Raw genomic sequence first — 16,869 nt, 5'->3', positions numbered from 1 at the left:
CTACATTTTCATTAAAAATAAGTGAGAGTTCCTGTTGCTCCATATCCTTGTCAGCATTTGGTGTTCTGGATTTTGGCTTTTCTGCTAGGTGTGTAGTGGTGTCTTACTGTTTTAATTTGCATTTCATACATTTTGTGCAGAATCTTTTCATAGGCTTTTTTGACATCTTTATCTCCTTTGGTGATTTGTCTGTTAAAATATTTGGCACATTTTCTAATCGAGTTTTTTATTTTCTTAGTGTTGAGTATTAGGAGTTCTTTGTATGTTTTAGATAAAAGTCCTTTATCAGATCTGTTTTTTGTAAATGTTTTTTCCCAGTCTGTGGTTTGCTTCCCATTCTCTAAACACTGTCTTTCTTAGATCAGAAGTTTTGAGTTTTAATGAAGTCCAACTGATCAGTTACCGCTTTCAAGGGTTGTGCCTTTTGTGCTGTATTCAAAATGTCTTAGTTCTACCCAAGGTCATCCAGGTTGTCTCCGATGTTACATTCTGGGAGTTTTCTAGTTTTAAATTTTACATATTTAGTTCTTGGATCCATTTTGAGTTAATTTTTGTGTAGCATGTAAGACTTGTGTCTTTTTTTCTGTTTTGCATGTAGGTGTCAGCTCTTCTAGCACCACTTGGTCAAATACTATTTTTTTTTTTTTCCATTGTACTGTTTTGTTCCTTTGTCAAAGATGAGTTGAATAAATTTACATGGCTCTATTTCTGGGCTATTATTCTATTTCATTGATCTATCTGTCTGTTTGCTCAGTAATATCCCAGTGATGATTACTGTGTCTTTATAGTAAGTCTTAAGTTGGATAGAATCAATCTTCCAGCTTTGTTGTTCTTCAGCACTGTGTTAGATATTCTGGGTCTTTTGCCACCTCACATAGACATTAGAATATATTTTGATAGCCACAAAATAACTTGCTTGGATTTTGGATGAGATTACATCAAGTCAAGCTCCATAATCACTGCAGGTGGTGACTGTATCCATGAAATTAAAAGACACTTCCTTCTTGGAAGGAAAGCTATGACAAACCTGGACAGCATATTAAAAAGCAGAGACATCACTTTGTTGACAAAGGTCTGTATATAGTCAAAGATATGGTTTTTCCCAGAGAAGGCAATGGCAAGAATGGAGGAGGCTGGTAGGCTGCAGTCCGTGGGGTCACTAAGGGTAGGACATGACTGAGCGACTTCACTTTCACACATTGGAGGAGGAAATGGCAACCCACTCCAGTGTTCTTGCCTGGAGAATTCCAGGGATGGGGGAGCCTGGTGGGTTTCCATCTATGGGATCACACAGAGTCGGACATGACTGAAGTGACTTAGCAGCATGGTTTTTCCAGTAGTTGTGTATGAATGTGAGAGTTGGACCATAGAGAAGGCTGGGCATCGAAGACATGATGCTTTTGAATTGTGGAGCTGGAGAAGACTCTTAAGAGTACCTTAGACAGCAAGAAGATCAAAGCAGTCCATCCTAAAAGAAATCAACCCTGAATATTCATTGGAAGGACTGATGCTGCAGCTGAAGCTTCAATATTTTGGCCACCTGATGTGAAGAACCGACTCATTGGAAAAGACCCTGATGCTGGGAAAGATTGAAGGCAAAGGGAGAAGGGGATGGCAGAGGATGAGATGGTTAGATAGCATCATTGACTCAATGGACATGAGTTTGAGCAAACTCCAGGAAACAATAAAGGACAGGGAAGCCTGATGTGCTGCAGTCCATGGGGTTGCAAAAAGTTAATCATGACTTAGTAAATGATCAACAACAATAGATCAACCTGGGAAGAACTGACATCTTGATAATATTGAGTCATTCTATTCATGAATATAGAATATCTCTTTAATTCTTCTGTGAGTTCTTTCATCAGAGTTTTGTCATTTTTCTTATATATATTCCCTACACATATTTTGTTAGATTTATAACAAATTATTTCATTTGAGGATTCAGTTCAGTTCAGTTCAGTTCAGTCACTTAGTCATGTCTGACTCTTTGCGACCCCATGAATCACAGCATGCCAGGCCTCCCTGTCCATCACCAACTCCCGGAGTTCACTCAAACTCATGTCCATCGAGTCGGTGATGCCATCCAGCCATCTCATTCTCTGTCGTCCCCTTCTCCTCCCGCCCCCAATCCCTCCCAGCATCAGAGTCTTTTCCAGTGAGTCAACTCGTCACATGAGGTGGCCAAAGTATTGGAGTTTCAGCTTTAGCATCAGTCCTTCCAATGAACACCCAGGATTGATCTCCTTTAGAACAACATAATCCAGAAACTTTGAAATACTGTTCAAAATTGCTAGCCTCCAAACTAGATGTGGACACTGGAAGAATGGTCACAGTGAGCTCTGTGGGCTTTCTATGAACTTGGTAAGTAGTGAAATATGCCTTAACAGCCCCTTTAAACCACAACTTTTAAAATGTCTGACATTTTATAAAGAAAAATTATTTCTGCAACAAATATGGTTAGTACGGTACGTTGCAAGGGCTGTTACAAGAGCATCACAAAGTAGGTACCTTAAACAATCCAGATTCACCATCTCACAGTTCTGAAGACTAGAAGTTTGCGATTAAGGTGTGGGCAGCTTTTTGTTTTGTTTTCTGAGGACTGTGAGTGATGGTCTATTCCAGGCCTCTGTCTATGGCTTTCAGATGGTTATCTTTGTGTTCACATGGAGTTCGCCCTGCATCAAATTTCCCTTTCTTATAAGGACACCAGTCATAATGGATTAGTTCAGTCGTTCAGTATTGTCCGATTCTTTGTGACCCCATTATCCGCAACACTCCAGGCCTCCCTGTCCATCACCAACTCCCAGAGTCTACCCAAACCCATGTCCATTGAGTCAGTGATGCCATCCAATCATCTCATCCTCTGTCATCCCCTTCTCCTCCTGCCCTCAATCTTTCCCAGAGTTAAGGTCTTTTCAAATGAATCAGCTCTTCTCATCAGGTGGCCAAAGTATTGGAGTTTCAGCTTCAACATCAGTCCTTCCAATGAACACCCAGGACTGATCTCCTTTAGGATGGACTGGTTATATCTCCTTGCAGTCCAAGGAACTCTCAAGAGTCTTCTCCAACACCACAGTTCAAAAGCATCAATTCTTCGGTGCTCGGCTCTCTTTAGAGTCCAACTCTCACATCCAACATGACCATTGGAAAAACCAAAGCCTTGACTAGACGGACCTTTGTTGGCTCATAACTTTCCTTCCAAAGGGTAAGCGTCTTTTAATTTCATGGCTGCAATCACCGTCTGCAGTGATTTTGGAACCCAGAAAAATAAACTCAACCATTGTTTCCACTGTTTCCCCATCTATCTGCCATGAAGTGATGGGATCAGATGTCATGATCTTAGTTTTCTGAATGTTGAGCTTTAAGCCAATTTTTTCACTCTCGTCTTTCACTTTCATCAAGAGGCTCTTTAGTTCTTCTTCACTTTCTGCCATAAGGGTGGTGTCATCTGCATATCTGAGGTTATTGATATTTCTCCTGGCAATCTTGATTCCAGTTTGTGCTTCCTCCAGCCCAGAACTTCTCATGATGTACTCTGCATATAAGTTAAATAAGCAGGGTGACAATATACAGCATTGATGTACTCCTTTTCCTACTTGGAACCAGTTTGTTGTTCCATGTACAGTTCTAACTGTTGCTTCCTGACCTGCATACAGGTTTCTCAAGAGGCAAGTCTCAAGAGGCAGTGTGTATAATGGATTAGGGCTTGACCTAATGACCTAATCTTAACTCTGATAAGAGCCTGTACCAAATGAGGTTACATTCTGAGGTACTAAGGGCTTATAGGAATTTATGGGAGAAAGAATTCAATCCATATATTAGCATATTTAATTCAGCTGTTTACTATCAATTGAGTCAAATTCTATAAAGATTCCAATCAAAATTTACAATTTAAAATTTGTTATATTATCAAAAAGAATCATGCTCATTGTCAGTGCTATGAAAAAAATTTTGAACATAGACATTTCTGAGACTATTTCCATGAAATTCACTGTATGTGACAGGGGTCTTTGTACAACTACCTGAAGAGGTGTCCAAAGCTCTCACAGTCTTCTCATTTTGCCACTTATCACCCCCATAAACCTACTATGGAGAAAGATGATGATACTGCTTACTATTTTTTCTTCAACTTACTCTTTAGAATTGTTAAAAGTGCATGTGACTGGCCATAGCTATCATGCTAGCATCCTGCACAGGAGTAGTTGTATTTTAACTGTGCTGTAATTTAAAAAAAAAATTGAATACATAATGGAATGTTTTTCAACAAGGATACAGTGAAGGAAGATTATTCAAATCACACCATGAATTCCTTGGGGTTGTATGTGGTAATTTATTCAACCTTCAACACACAGTCCCTGGCATGTGGTTGACTTCCTATAAACAGCTGATTATAAAGAAGAAATGAATAAATTATCCAATGGGTATGTACAGTAGAGTTACTGCAAATGATATCTCATGAAAGTGAAAATTAACTAAAAAATTACTTATTGCTTTTATCAGTTAATAAATCTCATCTCCATTTAATAATCATCCCATATTTAGTTATTTAAAAATAAAAATATCAAATATTTAAGTCTTTGCTGTTGATTTAGTCACTAAGTCATGTTGACCTTTTGTGACCCCATGGACTGTAGCCTGTCAGGCTCGTCTGTCCATGGGATTTCCCAGGTAAGCATACTGGATTGTGTTACCATTTCCTTCTTCAGGGGATCTCTTCTCAAGCCAGGGATTGAACCTGGGTCTCCTGCATTGGCAGGCAGATTCTTTACCATCTGAGCCACCAGGGAAAACGTCAAATCTTTAAGTCTAGACTTTTATATTATCTGATCATCTTCATGCCAAACAGTGATGTCTGCTTTACATAACCTAAACTTTCTCAGATTTAGAGAACCTTAGCCAATTCTTTTTTCAACTTGCTGAGGTTTCACTTAGTATTTTAAAAAATGTTTCTGAGTGAGAATGGCCTATGTGATTTTTTTTAAAATTTTTCTCAACTGCATTTGAATTCTGCATTATGTAAGATAATGGAATCTTTCCATTTACTATAGTCTATTGTACATTTCAAAGTAGTTGAATTTTTTTGCTGAAAATCTATTTTTACAGCTTAATAAATACTACAAAAAACCTGCACATACTTAATGTATACAACTTAAAGAATTTTGGCAAATGCACATGCCCGTGATATGTGTATTCCCTTGGTTGAGGTTGATGGTATTATGGGTTATGCATGCATCTAAACTCATCCAACTCTATACATTAGCCAGTTTTATAATTCATTGTCTATCCAGCATCTGCTTTCTCATCCTGAACCTTCTAAACCTGCCATTTTAACAGCTCAGCTGTTTCTGTATTGACAGTTTCCATCTTCATCTTGTTCATTTACTTGTTCAATGACTTCAGAGCCCCAGGGCCACTGCCTTGCTCAGTCATGGATACTCCTGCCATTTTGTCTGGCAAAAGAACTTTAAAATGTCTACATTGATTTATTTAATGTCCTCTGTGCTTTCTCTTACCCCTGGTAACTGCTGCCTCCTTTAGTCAACGCTTTCATGGGCCATCAGTCTGAACAGGATTGGGGGCAGGGAGGTGTGTGTGTGGAATGAACAAGGCAGACTTTTCATGCCCGTGTGTGACTCAAAAGCTAGTTCTGTCTTCTCTGAAGCTGGTAAAAGAGAACTGGAAGATAATTACTATGGGAAGGGAGAAGGGAATGGCAACCCACTCCAGTATTCTTGCCTGGGAAATCCCATGGACAGAGGAACCTGATGGGCTACAGTCTATCCGGTCACAAAGAGTCGGACGTGACTGAGTGAGGACCACTTTCACTTCACCTAAGGATATACCAGTAGAAATATGTAGAAAAATATTGATAATATATGAGGATCCATGACTGAAATTCTATAGAGTCACTGCAGCAATTCTATAAAAATTCTTCATATTTGGCATCAAAGAAAGTGGCCATTGACTATTTAGAAAGTTAATGGGAAAATTATGGCTTTTCAAATTAAGAAAATCAGAAACATCATCTTTTATTTATAGGGGGAAGGTCAAGAGGAACCAGAGAATTCATTAAAATTTAGAATTGATAAAATTTTTGAAAAATCTCTCTGTATGTAGCAAACTCAGACCTGGGCTTTACTTGACTCTCCTGTGATATAAGCCCATTGCCTATAAAATCTCTGATGAGGCTTTCTTTTATCTATTCAACTAACATTTATCAAGGCTCACTAGAGGCTAGATACTATTCTAGGACCTGTGTTACAGAGGAAACCTCCTTGCATGATGTCTAAATTCTTTGAGGCTGTGGAGAAAAGAAAATAACCAAATAAATTAAACAGGAAAATACCATATCAGAGCTCTAGAAGATTGAGTTAACATTGCATTCTGCAGTTAATCTGATATAGCTAATAATTTATTTTTGAAAACTAACTTGTTGAAAGCTGGTTAAATTCATTTTAACCAGGGTAGACAAGACATTCAGACTTCCCAGTTGGTGCTAGTGGTAAAGAGCCTCCCTGCTAATGCAGAAGATGTAAGAGATTTGGGCTCAATCCATGGGTAAGGCAGATCCCCTGGAGGAGGGCATGGTGATCCACTCCAGTATTCTTGCCTGGCAAATCCCATGGACAAAGGAGCCTGGCAAGCTACAGGTCCAAGTGGTCGCAAAGAGTTGGACACAACTGAAGTGACTTAGCATGCTCACACCCAGATAAATCATTCTCTTTTCTTAATTAGCAGAAGATAAGTGATCAGAATGAACTCCAAGACAAGCAGTTCATAAATTTAAGAGAAATTTAGGTGACAAAGGTTTTGGCACATTTACTGTGTCTCTCTCTCTCTCTAGTATGAATATAAATATATATTTATAAATATAGAGAGGGGAAAAATGGGTGAAGGAGGTCAAAAGTTACAAATATCCAATAGGTCATGGGATGCAATGAAAAGTATGGCAATTATAGTGAATAAGACTGTATTATGTATTTGAAAGTTATGGAGATCAATCCTGGGTGTTCATTGGAAGGACTGATGCTAAAGCTGAAACTCCAATACTTTGGCCACCTCATGCGACAAGTTGACTCACTGGAAAAGACTCTGATGCTGGGAAAGTTTGGGGGCGGGAGGAGAAGGGGACGACAGAGAATGAGATGGCTGGATGGCATCACCGACTCTGTGGACATGAGTTTGAGTGAACTCTGGGAGTTGGTGATGGACAGGGAGGCCTAGCGTGCTGTGATTCATGGGGTCGTGCAGAGTCGGACATGACTGGGCGACTGAACTGAAGGGAAGGGTTAACTAGACTTACTGTGGTGATCATTTTACAATACACACAAATACCAAATCATTACTTTCTACACTTAAAACTAATATCTTGCTATATGTCGATTATATCCTAATTTTTTAAAAAAGTATTTCTTTTAAGTTAAAATCTGAGTTAAAAGCACACTAACTCACTTCAGTCGTGTCCAATTCTGTGCAGCCCCACGGACTGTAGCCCACCAGGCTCCTCTGTCCATGAGATTCTCCAAGTCAGGCTACGGGAGTGGGTAGCCCTTCCTTTCTCCAGGGGATCTTCCCAACCCAGGAATTGAACCCAGGTCTCCCATGTTTCTATATAAATTTAATGGTTAACTCAGTATTCTGTATTCTAAAACCTCTTACATTGGTTTCTCAGGTTCTAGCCCCCATTTTCACTATGAAATACTTAATAAATGAGTCTATATGAATTATATATGTGACTAATACAACAACACAAATATGCTCATGTACCATCCACTCAGCCTGATGTGTAGTAACTCCCCACACGTGGAAGCCCTCTGCCATCCTTCCCAATCTCATTCTCCTTCCTGCCTCTAGGGGGAGGCACAACTCTGAAATTTATATTTCTCATGCCACTTTTTATAATAGTCAGTATATAGTAGCAAAGAAATAGTTGAAAACAATAGAATGGGAAAGACTAGAGATCTCCTCAAGAAAATGAGAGATACCAAGGGAACATTTCATGCAAAGATAGGACCAATAAAGGACAGAAATGTTATAGACCTAACAAAAGCAGAAGATATTAAGAAGAGGTGGCAAGAATACATAGAAGAACTACGCAAGAAAGATCTTCATGACCCAGAAAACCACAATGGTATGATCACTCACCTAGAACCAGACATCCTGGAATGCAAAGTTAAGGGGGCCTTAGGGAAGCATCATTAAGAACAAAGCTAGTGGAGGTGACGGAATTCCAGTTGAGCTATTTCAAATCCTGAAAGATGATGCTGTAAAAGTGCTGCACTCAATATGCCAGCAAATTTGGAAAACTCAGCAGTGGTCACAGGACTGGAAGAGGTCAGTTTTCATTCCAATCTCAAAGAAAGGCAATGCTAAAGAATGCTCAAACTACTGCACCATTGCACTCATCTCACACACTAGCAAAGTTATGATCAAAATGCTCCAAGCCAGGCTTCAACAGTATGTGAACTGTGAACGTCCAGATGTTCAAGCTGGATTTAGAAAAGGAAGAGGAACAAGGGATAAAATCACCAACATCCACTGGATCATCAAAGAGCAAGAGAGTTCCAGGAAAACATCTACTTCTGCTTTATTGACTACACTAACACCTTTGACTGTGTAGATCACGACAAACTGTGGAAAATTCTTCAAGAGATAGGAATATCAGACCACCTTACCTGCCTCCTGAGAAATCTGTATGCAGGCAATGAAACAACCATTAGACCCGGGCATGGAAAAACAGACTGGCTCCAAATTGGGAAAGGAATACTTCAAGGCTCTATATTGTCACCCTGCTTTTTTAACTTATATGCAGAAAACATCATGTGAAATGCCAGGCTGGATGAAGCACAAGCTGGAATCAAGATTGCCGGGAGAAATATCAATAACCTCAGATACACAGATAACACCACCCTTATGGCAGAAAGGAAAGAACTAAAGAGTCTCTTGATGAAAATGAAAGAGGAGAGTGAAAAAGTTGGGTTAAAACTCAACATTAAAAAGCTAAGATCATGGCATCCGGTCCCATTACTTTATGGCAAACAAGGAAATAGTGGAAACAATGAGAGACTTTACTTTGGGGGGCTCCAAAATCACTGCAGATGGTGACTACAGCCATGAAATTAAAGGACGCTTGCTCCTTGGAAGTAAAGCTATGACCAACCTAGGCAGCATATTATAAAGCAGAGACATTACTTTACCAACAAATGTTCATCTAGTCAAAGCTACGGTTTTTCTAGTAGTCATGTATGGATGTGAGAGTTGGATTATAAAGAAAGCTGAGCATCAAAGAATTGATGCTTTTGAACTGTGGTGCTGGAAAAGACTCTTGAGAGTCCCTTGGACTGCAAGGAGATCCAACCAGTCCATCCTAAAGGAAATCAGTCCTGAATATTCATTGGAAAGACTGATACTGAACCTGAAACTCTAATACTTTGGCCACCTGATGTGAAGAACTGACTCATTGGAAAAGACCCTGATGCTGGGAAAGACTGAAGGCAGAAGGAGAAGGGGCCGACAGAGGATGAGATGGTTGGATGGCATCACCAACTCAATGGACATGAGTTTGAGCAAGCTCCTGGCGTTGGTGATAGACAGGGAAGCCTGGCGTGCTGCAGTCCATGGGGTCGCAAAGAATCGGACATGACTAAGCAATTGAAGTGAACTGAAGGTTCACTTATTTATGTATTTGTGTAGATTTGGAGCTGGTGGCTCAGACAGTAAAGAATCTGCCGGAAATGTGGGAGATCTGGATACAATGTCTGGGTAGGGAAGATTCCCTAACCCGAGTATGTTATAGTCAGACTTTTATCAGCTGTAGGATAGGAAATGGGCTTCCCTAGTAGCTCAGCTGGTAAAGAATTGGCCTGCCATGTAGGAGACCCAGGTTTGATCCGCGGGTTGGGAAGATGCCCAAGAGAAGGAAATGGCAGCCCACTCCAGTAATTTTGCCTGAAGAAGCCCCATGGACAAAGAAGAGGGGTGGGCTGCAGCCCATGGGGTCACAAAGAGTGAGACACGACTGAGCTAGTAGGCACATTTGTGTAGGTTTATAGCTAAATAAAATGGGTTGGAAGTTTTTAAAGAGGTGGCTGTGGTCTGCAGTGACCGGTAGGAGGTTCAAAAAGACCCTCCTGTGAAAGTCCCATTGGAGTGTCACTGGGGTTAGTGATGAGTCAGTGGGGGCTGAGGTATGGGATGTGTTCCCATGGGGAGAACACAGAATGAGCCTAATTTGGGGGATCATGGAGAAGGTCAGCCCCCAAGCTCAACTGTTGCTGAGAACCACCCTGGAACCACTGGGCACCATCCTCTGAGGTCCCAGAGGTCTCCCCCAGGGTAGGAAGCCTTCATGGGAAGACCTCCGCACTGCTCTATGTGGCAAGGACAATGAAGATGGATGGGTAAGATGTGTCAGTCAGTTAAGCCTGAACAGGTGACCTTTAGGAAAAGAAATGTACACTAAACCTTCAAACTTGCTGTGCTTCCGCACAAGAGCAAGTCAGTCTCTGATTCTTGGCCTCACTGTTCTTATCTGGTAAATGGGCCAGTAGCCGGATTTTGTAAGTTGCTTTCCACTTGAATATTCCAGAATCGAAGGAAATTTCTAGAATGGAACTCTGGTGGGCTAAAAAGTCAGCATAGCTGTATTCAGTAACTAATAATGTATTAGAGTTTAAACAGCTTAAAGGATATTAGTACTCATATGAAATTCAGCATAGAAGGGGGACTAGTGGCTGGACCATGTGGTAGCAAGAGGGAATCACATGGTTTTTTATTGGTTTAATACTGAAGAGGTGTGGACAAATGTAGGACACATTCTAGAATCTGCCAAATATAAGTGGTGAATCTAATAATAATAGCATTTTTCTTCTGGTTTTCAAGATAAAGTGTTACTTGGTAAAGACATGAAATTTTTTGTTAATGGAAATCCAGCTGCTCCTGGCCAAGATGATTATTTTCAATATATTTAATGTGATCTTACATTCTCAGATAATGAACTTAAATTACATCTTACACTTTGCTGAGAGGGGAAATCTGTTTGCCTGTCAGTGATATACATTCTTGGTATTTGCCAGACAGCTTCTTATGGACAAATGATAATCGATTCAGACGGAGGAAATCACATTAAATAATTCTACCACTTAAATTGCAAGGAATTTATAGTAGTTTAGAATCAAGAAACACACTAGCACAAACATTAAATTATGATGCAAGCTCCATTTTACTTAATACTCATTAAAAACGTTCAGCTGTAGAGTCTCAAAACAACATCAACTCGGGATAAATAGAAATAATGAATGCCTGTTCTTATTCTTTCCACTTAAGTGTACATTAGATTAAATTTCCATTCGACCACTCTATCAATAAATGCATAAATCCAGTGATCTCTCCCCAGGAAAGCCATTTAGTTGGATTATTTTTCTAATGGGAAATGTATATTTGGGTAAAGAGGACAAGAAGCACAAAGGCATATCTGTGTTTGCTCCTCAAAGGGCTGATACGTGAATGTGCCTGTGTCCCAGCCGAAGCCAGACTGGTCAAGTTCGTGTCCACTAGCATTACAGCCAGGGCAGAGAGGTCACAGTGGGCTTATTTTAGGCTGTTTCATTATTGTCGCTGTTGTGATATCTGTGGTTTCATTGTCTATGTGCCTTTTAGTTTCTCATAATAACTTTCATTTAAAACCCTTTCAAGGTAAGATCAGGGGTTTATTCATGTGTATGTACTCAACTGAGTGACTGTCTGGGTGGGGGTGCTCTGTGCATGGAATTGTGTATACGAGATTGTATACATACCATTGTGTGTTTATATTTTATTTGGAAGATTTAGATTTTTTTTATCATAACAGCTAAACATCAGTACAAAGTTTTAATTTCAGCTGTAAACTACACTTCCATATTACTCGGTCTTTTCAGAAAATACGCAACATCAAAAGTACAGATGAGGCTCAGCCACTAAGGCATCTTAGGTTGGACCTCGCTGAAGCCATTCATTCGTAAGTTTCCTTAATGGAGTATAAAGTGATTTTTGTCCACCTGCATTTATTAAAAATCATAATCATTCTAATTCATTCTTTGGACAATAATTTAGCTCCAAATATTTAGTCCATTTAATGTTAAAGACATAGCCATAGAAGCTAAAGAGAGGCCATTAATGGTAATCCATTGTGAGCGGGAAAACACATATTGATATATCTGACTTTTAGAAATATATTCCCAAAATCTTATTTAGCAGTCATTTGGTCATTCTATGCCAGAAATACAGTCTTTGTGACCCCATGGACTGTGGCCCACCAGGCTCCTCTGTCCATGGAATTCTTCAGACAGGAATACTGGAGTGGGTAGCCATTTGCTTCTCCAGCAGATCTTCCCAACCCAGGGATCAAACCAGGCTCTCCTTCATTGTAGGTGGATTCCTTATGGTCTGAGCCCCAGGGAAGCCCAGAAGTACATAGACAATTATAATTATCTTAGTTATTTTTAAAGGCTACTTTTGAGTAATACAGGTCTATGATTTGCTCCACTGATTTGGAAGAAATAGTGATTCTTTTAGCATCCATTCAGTATCAAGAAAGGATGTACGTCCTGGGAAATTAGAAGTCATTAGACCGGATGGAGAGACGCTTGGGGTGGCTGCTCAGGTGTGCGTAGGTACAGGACGAAAGCAGCATCTCCAGTCCTGTCACTGACTGGCTGAGAGTGTAAAGGGAAGTCATCTCTGTCTTCTCATCCACTAAATGCTGCCAATTATGCCAACTTTTCTAGAACTTGCTTTGAGCAGTGAATGTCAGGCAAAAATTGAAGGCAGGAGGAGAAGGGAACGACAGAGGATGAGATGGTTGGATGGCATCACTGACTTGATGGACATGAGTTTGGGTAAACTCTGGGAATTGGTGATGAACAGGGAGGCCTAGAGTGCTGCAGTCCATGGGGTCACAAAGAGTAAGACAACTGAGCAACTGAAATGAACTGAACTGAACTGATCGGCTCTAAGAGTGTGTGTGTGTATGGTTGGAGGGAGTAGACTGTGCAAGTTAAAAGCTTCCTGTGAAAGACAAGAGTGCCAGGGAGAAAAGCAGAGGCAAGAAGATAACAAGTAGAGCCGAGGAAGCAAACGGAGGGGACAGTGGCTTCTGCCCTATTCTGCCCTTCCTCTTCAAAGTCTGGAGGACAGGGGAGGGGAGCTGGGGTGTAGGGGGGGCAGTGGAGGGCAGGAGGAACACCCTCCCAGAGAAGATGTGTGTTGAGGAGTCTGCAGACAAATATGAGGCCAGCTTCCAAGAAACTGTATGCAGGGAAGACCAGATGATCAGTTTGATTCATTAAGCCCTAAGAACATAATTTACTGTAAGTCTTATTCGTGGGAACAAGGTATCTGAACTGAGATTTGCATTTGCAAAGAAACCAATATTAAGTGGGAGGTTTCTGAAATAATTAAGTTTCAGAGGCAAATGTGGTGATTCCGTATCTGAGCCTCAAATCTTCACTTCCTCAGTGGTGAAACAGTAACTGCAGAAAAGGTTTAGACAGGAGAATGAGGAGGTCCAGGATAACAATGGGCTCTGTACTGAGATGTGTCAGTTCAGTTCAGTCGCTTAGTCTTGTCCGGTTCTTTGTGACCCCATGGACTGCTGCATGCCAGGTCTCCGGGTCCATCACCAACTCCCAGAGTTTACTCAAACTCATGTCCATTGAGTCGGTGATGCCATCCAACCATCTCATCCTCTGTCGTTTCCTCCTCCTCCTGCCTTCAATCTTTCCCAGCATCAGGGTCTTTTCCAGTGAGTCAGCTCTTCACATCATGTGGCCAAAGGATTGGAGTTTCAGCTTCAGCATCAGTCTTTCCAGTGAATATTCAGGACTGGTTTCCTTTAGAATGGACTGGTTGGATCTCCTTGCAGTCCAAGGGACTCTCAAGAGTCTTTTCCAGCACCACAGTTCAAAAACATTACTGAGATGTGTAAATGGTAGCAATCTCTATCCCACCTCTCTGTCTGAGAAATTGACTCTATTTTGGAGACCCCAAAATATGATTGGGGAAGCCTGAGCATGGAGCTGCCGTTCAAATTCAAAGGCTATCTGGAGACAGAATTCCTTATTTTGTTGATCTTTTCATAGAATTAATTTTGCTTTCTTCCATTTTCTGTGTGGTTTTTCTATTTTGTTTATTTCCACTCTAATCTTAATTATATCCTTCCTTCTGATTTATGTATGTTTAATTTGATCTTCTTTTCCTAAGGTTTTATAGTGGAGAGTTAACTTCTTGACTTGAGATTTAAAAAAAAAATTATAAAGGCATTTAAAACTCTGCATTTCATTCTCACTATTACTTCAGCTACAGCTCTTTTCGTCTTCATTTTTCATTTATCACTAAGCATTTTTGACTCCCTTTATCTTCTCTTTTTTTTCTTTGAATCATTGGTTACTTAGAAGTATGCCATGTAATTCCCATGTATTTGTGAATTTCCTAAATTCCCTTTTTGAACAATTTTACATTTATTTATTTATTTTTGGCTGAGCTGGGTCTTTGGTGCTGCACACGGACTTCCTCCTGTTGTGGTGAGTGGGGTCTACTCTCTAGCTGAGGTGCAAGGGCTTCTCTTATTGCAGAGTCTGGGCTCTAGAGCACACAGGCCTCAGTAGTTGCAACACGTGGGCTCAGTACTTGCAGTGCATGGACTTAGCTGCCCTGAGGCATATGGAATCTTCTTGGACCAGCATGTTCCAGCATGTTCCAAACCAATGATCCCAGCCTTGGCAGGCAGATTCTTTACCACTGGATCACCAGGGAAGTCCCCTAGATTTCTTTTTGCTATTTACATTCAACTTCATGCTGTTGTGTCCAGGGGCATAATTTGCAGGATTTTATATCTACTGAAGCTTATTTCAGGGTCTAACCTATGGTCAATTCTAGAGAATGCCCCACATGTCCTTGTAAAGGTGTATGTATTCTGGTGCTGCCAGCTGAAGCGCTCTATACATGCTTGTTACATCTAATTGTTTTATTCCATGGTGTAAGTCTTTCTTTATCTTCTGCCTAGTAGTTCTATCCATTTCCGAAAGTGAGGCATCACATTTTCCTGCTATTACTGTTTTCAACCCAGAAGTACTTGGCTGTGATTATTACTTTTTGTATTTTCCCATATTTTAAAGAAGCTGAGAAAAAAAAGAACAAGTGTATATGTGTAGTGTTTGTACATGAATCTTCCTATTTATTATTTCTGTTTTTCTTTTTAGTTATTCCTGTGTATTCAAGTCACTGAAAGATGACATTTTTTACTGCAATACAGCTTTGTTCTATGCACTTCCTTGGTGCTTTTACTGTCAAATATATTAGTTTGAATTTATATTTTATATAAAAGAGTTTATATTTACTTTGGCCACTTGATGGGAAGAACTGACTCCTTAGAAAAGACCCTGATGCTAAGAAAGTTGGAAGGCAGAAGGAGAAGGGGATGACAGAAGATGAGATGGTTGGATGGCATCACTGACTTGATGGACATGAGTTTGAGCAAGCTCTGGGAGTTGGTGATGGACAGGGAGGCCTGGTGTGCTGCAGTCCATGGAGTCGCAAAGAGTTGGACACCACTCAGCGATTGAACAGAACCAAGCTGATAATAGTTTATAGGACCAACAGTATAATTTTGTTTTATACAAATTTTTTCTTAAAGCAATTATATAGGTGTTACTTTTGTAATTTAAAAATAAGACTCTCCTATTTAAAAAGGATAGATGGCTATGGTTAATCCAGACAATGGAATATTAATCAGTGAAGGAAACCTAAATGCATGTTACTGAGTAAAAGACCAATCTGGAAAGGCTACATACTGTGTGATTTGAAGTATAGGACATTATGGAAAAGGCAAACTATGGAGGCAGTGGTTTCTAGGGGTTGGGGGAGAGGGAGGGGTGAGTAGGTGGAGCTAACTACTCCTTATGATACTACAATGGTGGATACTTATTATACAAATGTCCAGACCCATAAAATGTGCATCACCAAGAGTGAACCCTACCAAACTATGGCTTTGGGTGATAATGAGATAGCAGTGATGGTTCGTCAGTTGTAATGTGTGTACCAACTGGTGGTGGTTTAGTCACTAAGCTGTATCCGACTCTTTGTGACCCCAGGAACTGTAGCCCGCCAGGCTCCTCTGTCCATGGGATTCTCCAGGCAAGAATACTGGAGTGGGTTGTCATTTCCTTCTCCAACCAACTGGTATAGGATGCTGATAGTGGGTGTGTCTGGTGAATCGGACAGAGAATCTGGGAAGAAGATTCTAATCCACATCAAAATTCCATGTGCAGCTCAGCCTCAGCCTCTTCCAGGGGAGATGGTCCCACCCCCAGCATGAGTGAGAAAGTTTTATCAAGCAGATGCTGTCTATGTACACCTTCCTGGGTCACCCTGACTGGGAAGGGGTGCCCATCAGGCTCACAGTACCATTTACATCAGCTTCATGATGCTGGGCAAGGTGGGACTCCCACCCATCTCTTTTCCATCACTGCCCTAAGAAAACAGTCTTAGTTCCCAAAAGCTGCCTTTTACCAAGGTGGAATAAAACTATCACATGACTGGTGTCTGTCATGGCAGGAACTACACTAGCCACTTTGCACATTGGTTCATCTAATCCTTCTAAACCACCCGGGGACGGAAGCCACACTTTACAGAAGAGGAAAGTTGATACAGTCCCACAATTCTTTGGAAGGGGGCTTTAAAAAATTATTTATTTTAATTGGAGGCTAATTACTTTACAATATTGTAGTGGTTTTTGCCAAACATCGAGATGAATCAGTCATGGATGTACATGTGTCCCCATCCTGAACCCCCCTCCCACCTCCCTCCCCATCCCATCCCTCAGGGTCATCCCAG

The sequence above is a fragment of the Moschus berezovskii genome, chromosome 18 (genome assembly GCF_049115385.1).
Source record: "Moschus berezovskii isolate FMDL1 chromosome 18, NW_MosBer_1.0, whole genome shotgun sequence".
NCBI lineage: Eukaryota > Metazoa > Chordata > Mammalia > Artiodactyla > Moschidae > Moschus > Moschus berezovskii.
The sequence above is the reverse complement of the archived record's forward strand: the minus strand, read 5'-3'. Positions refer to the sequence as shown.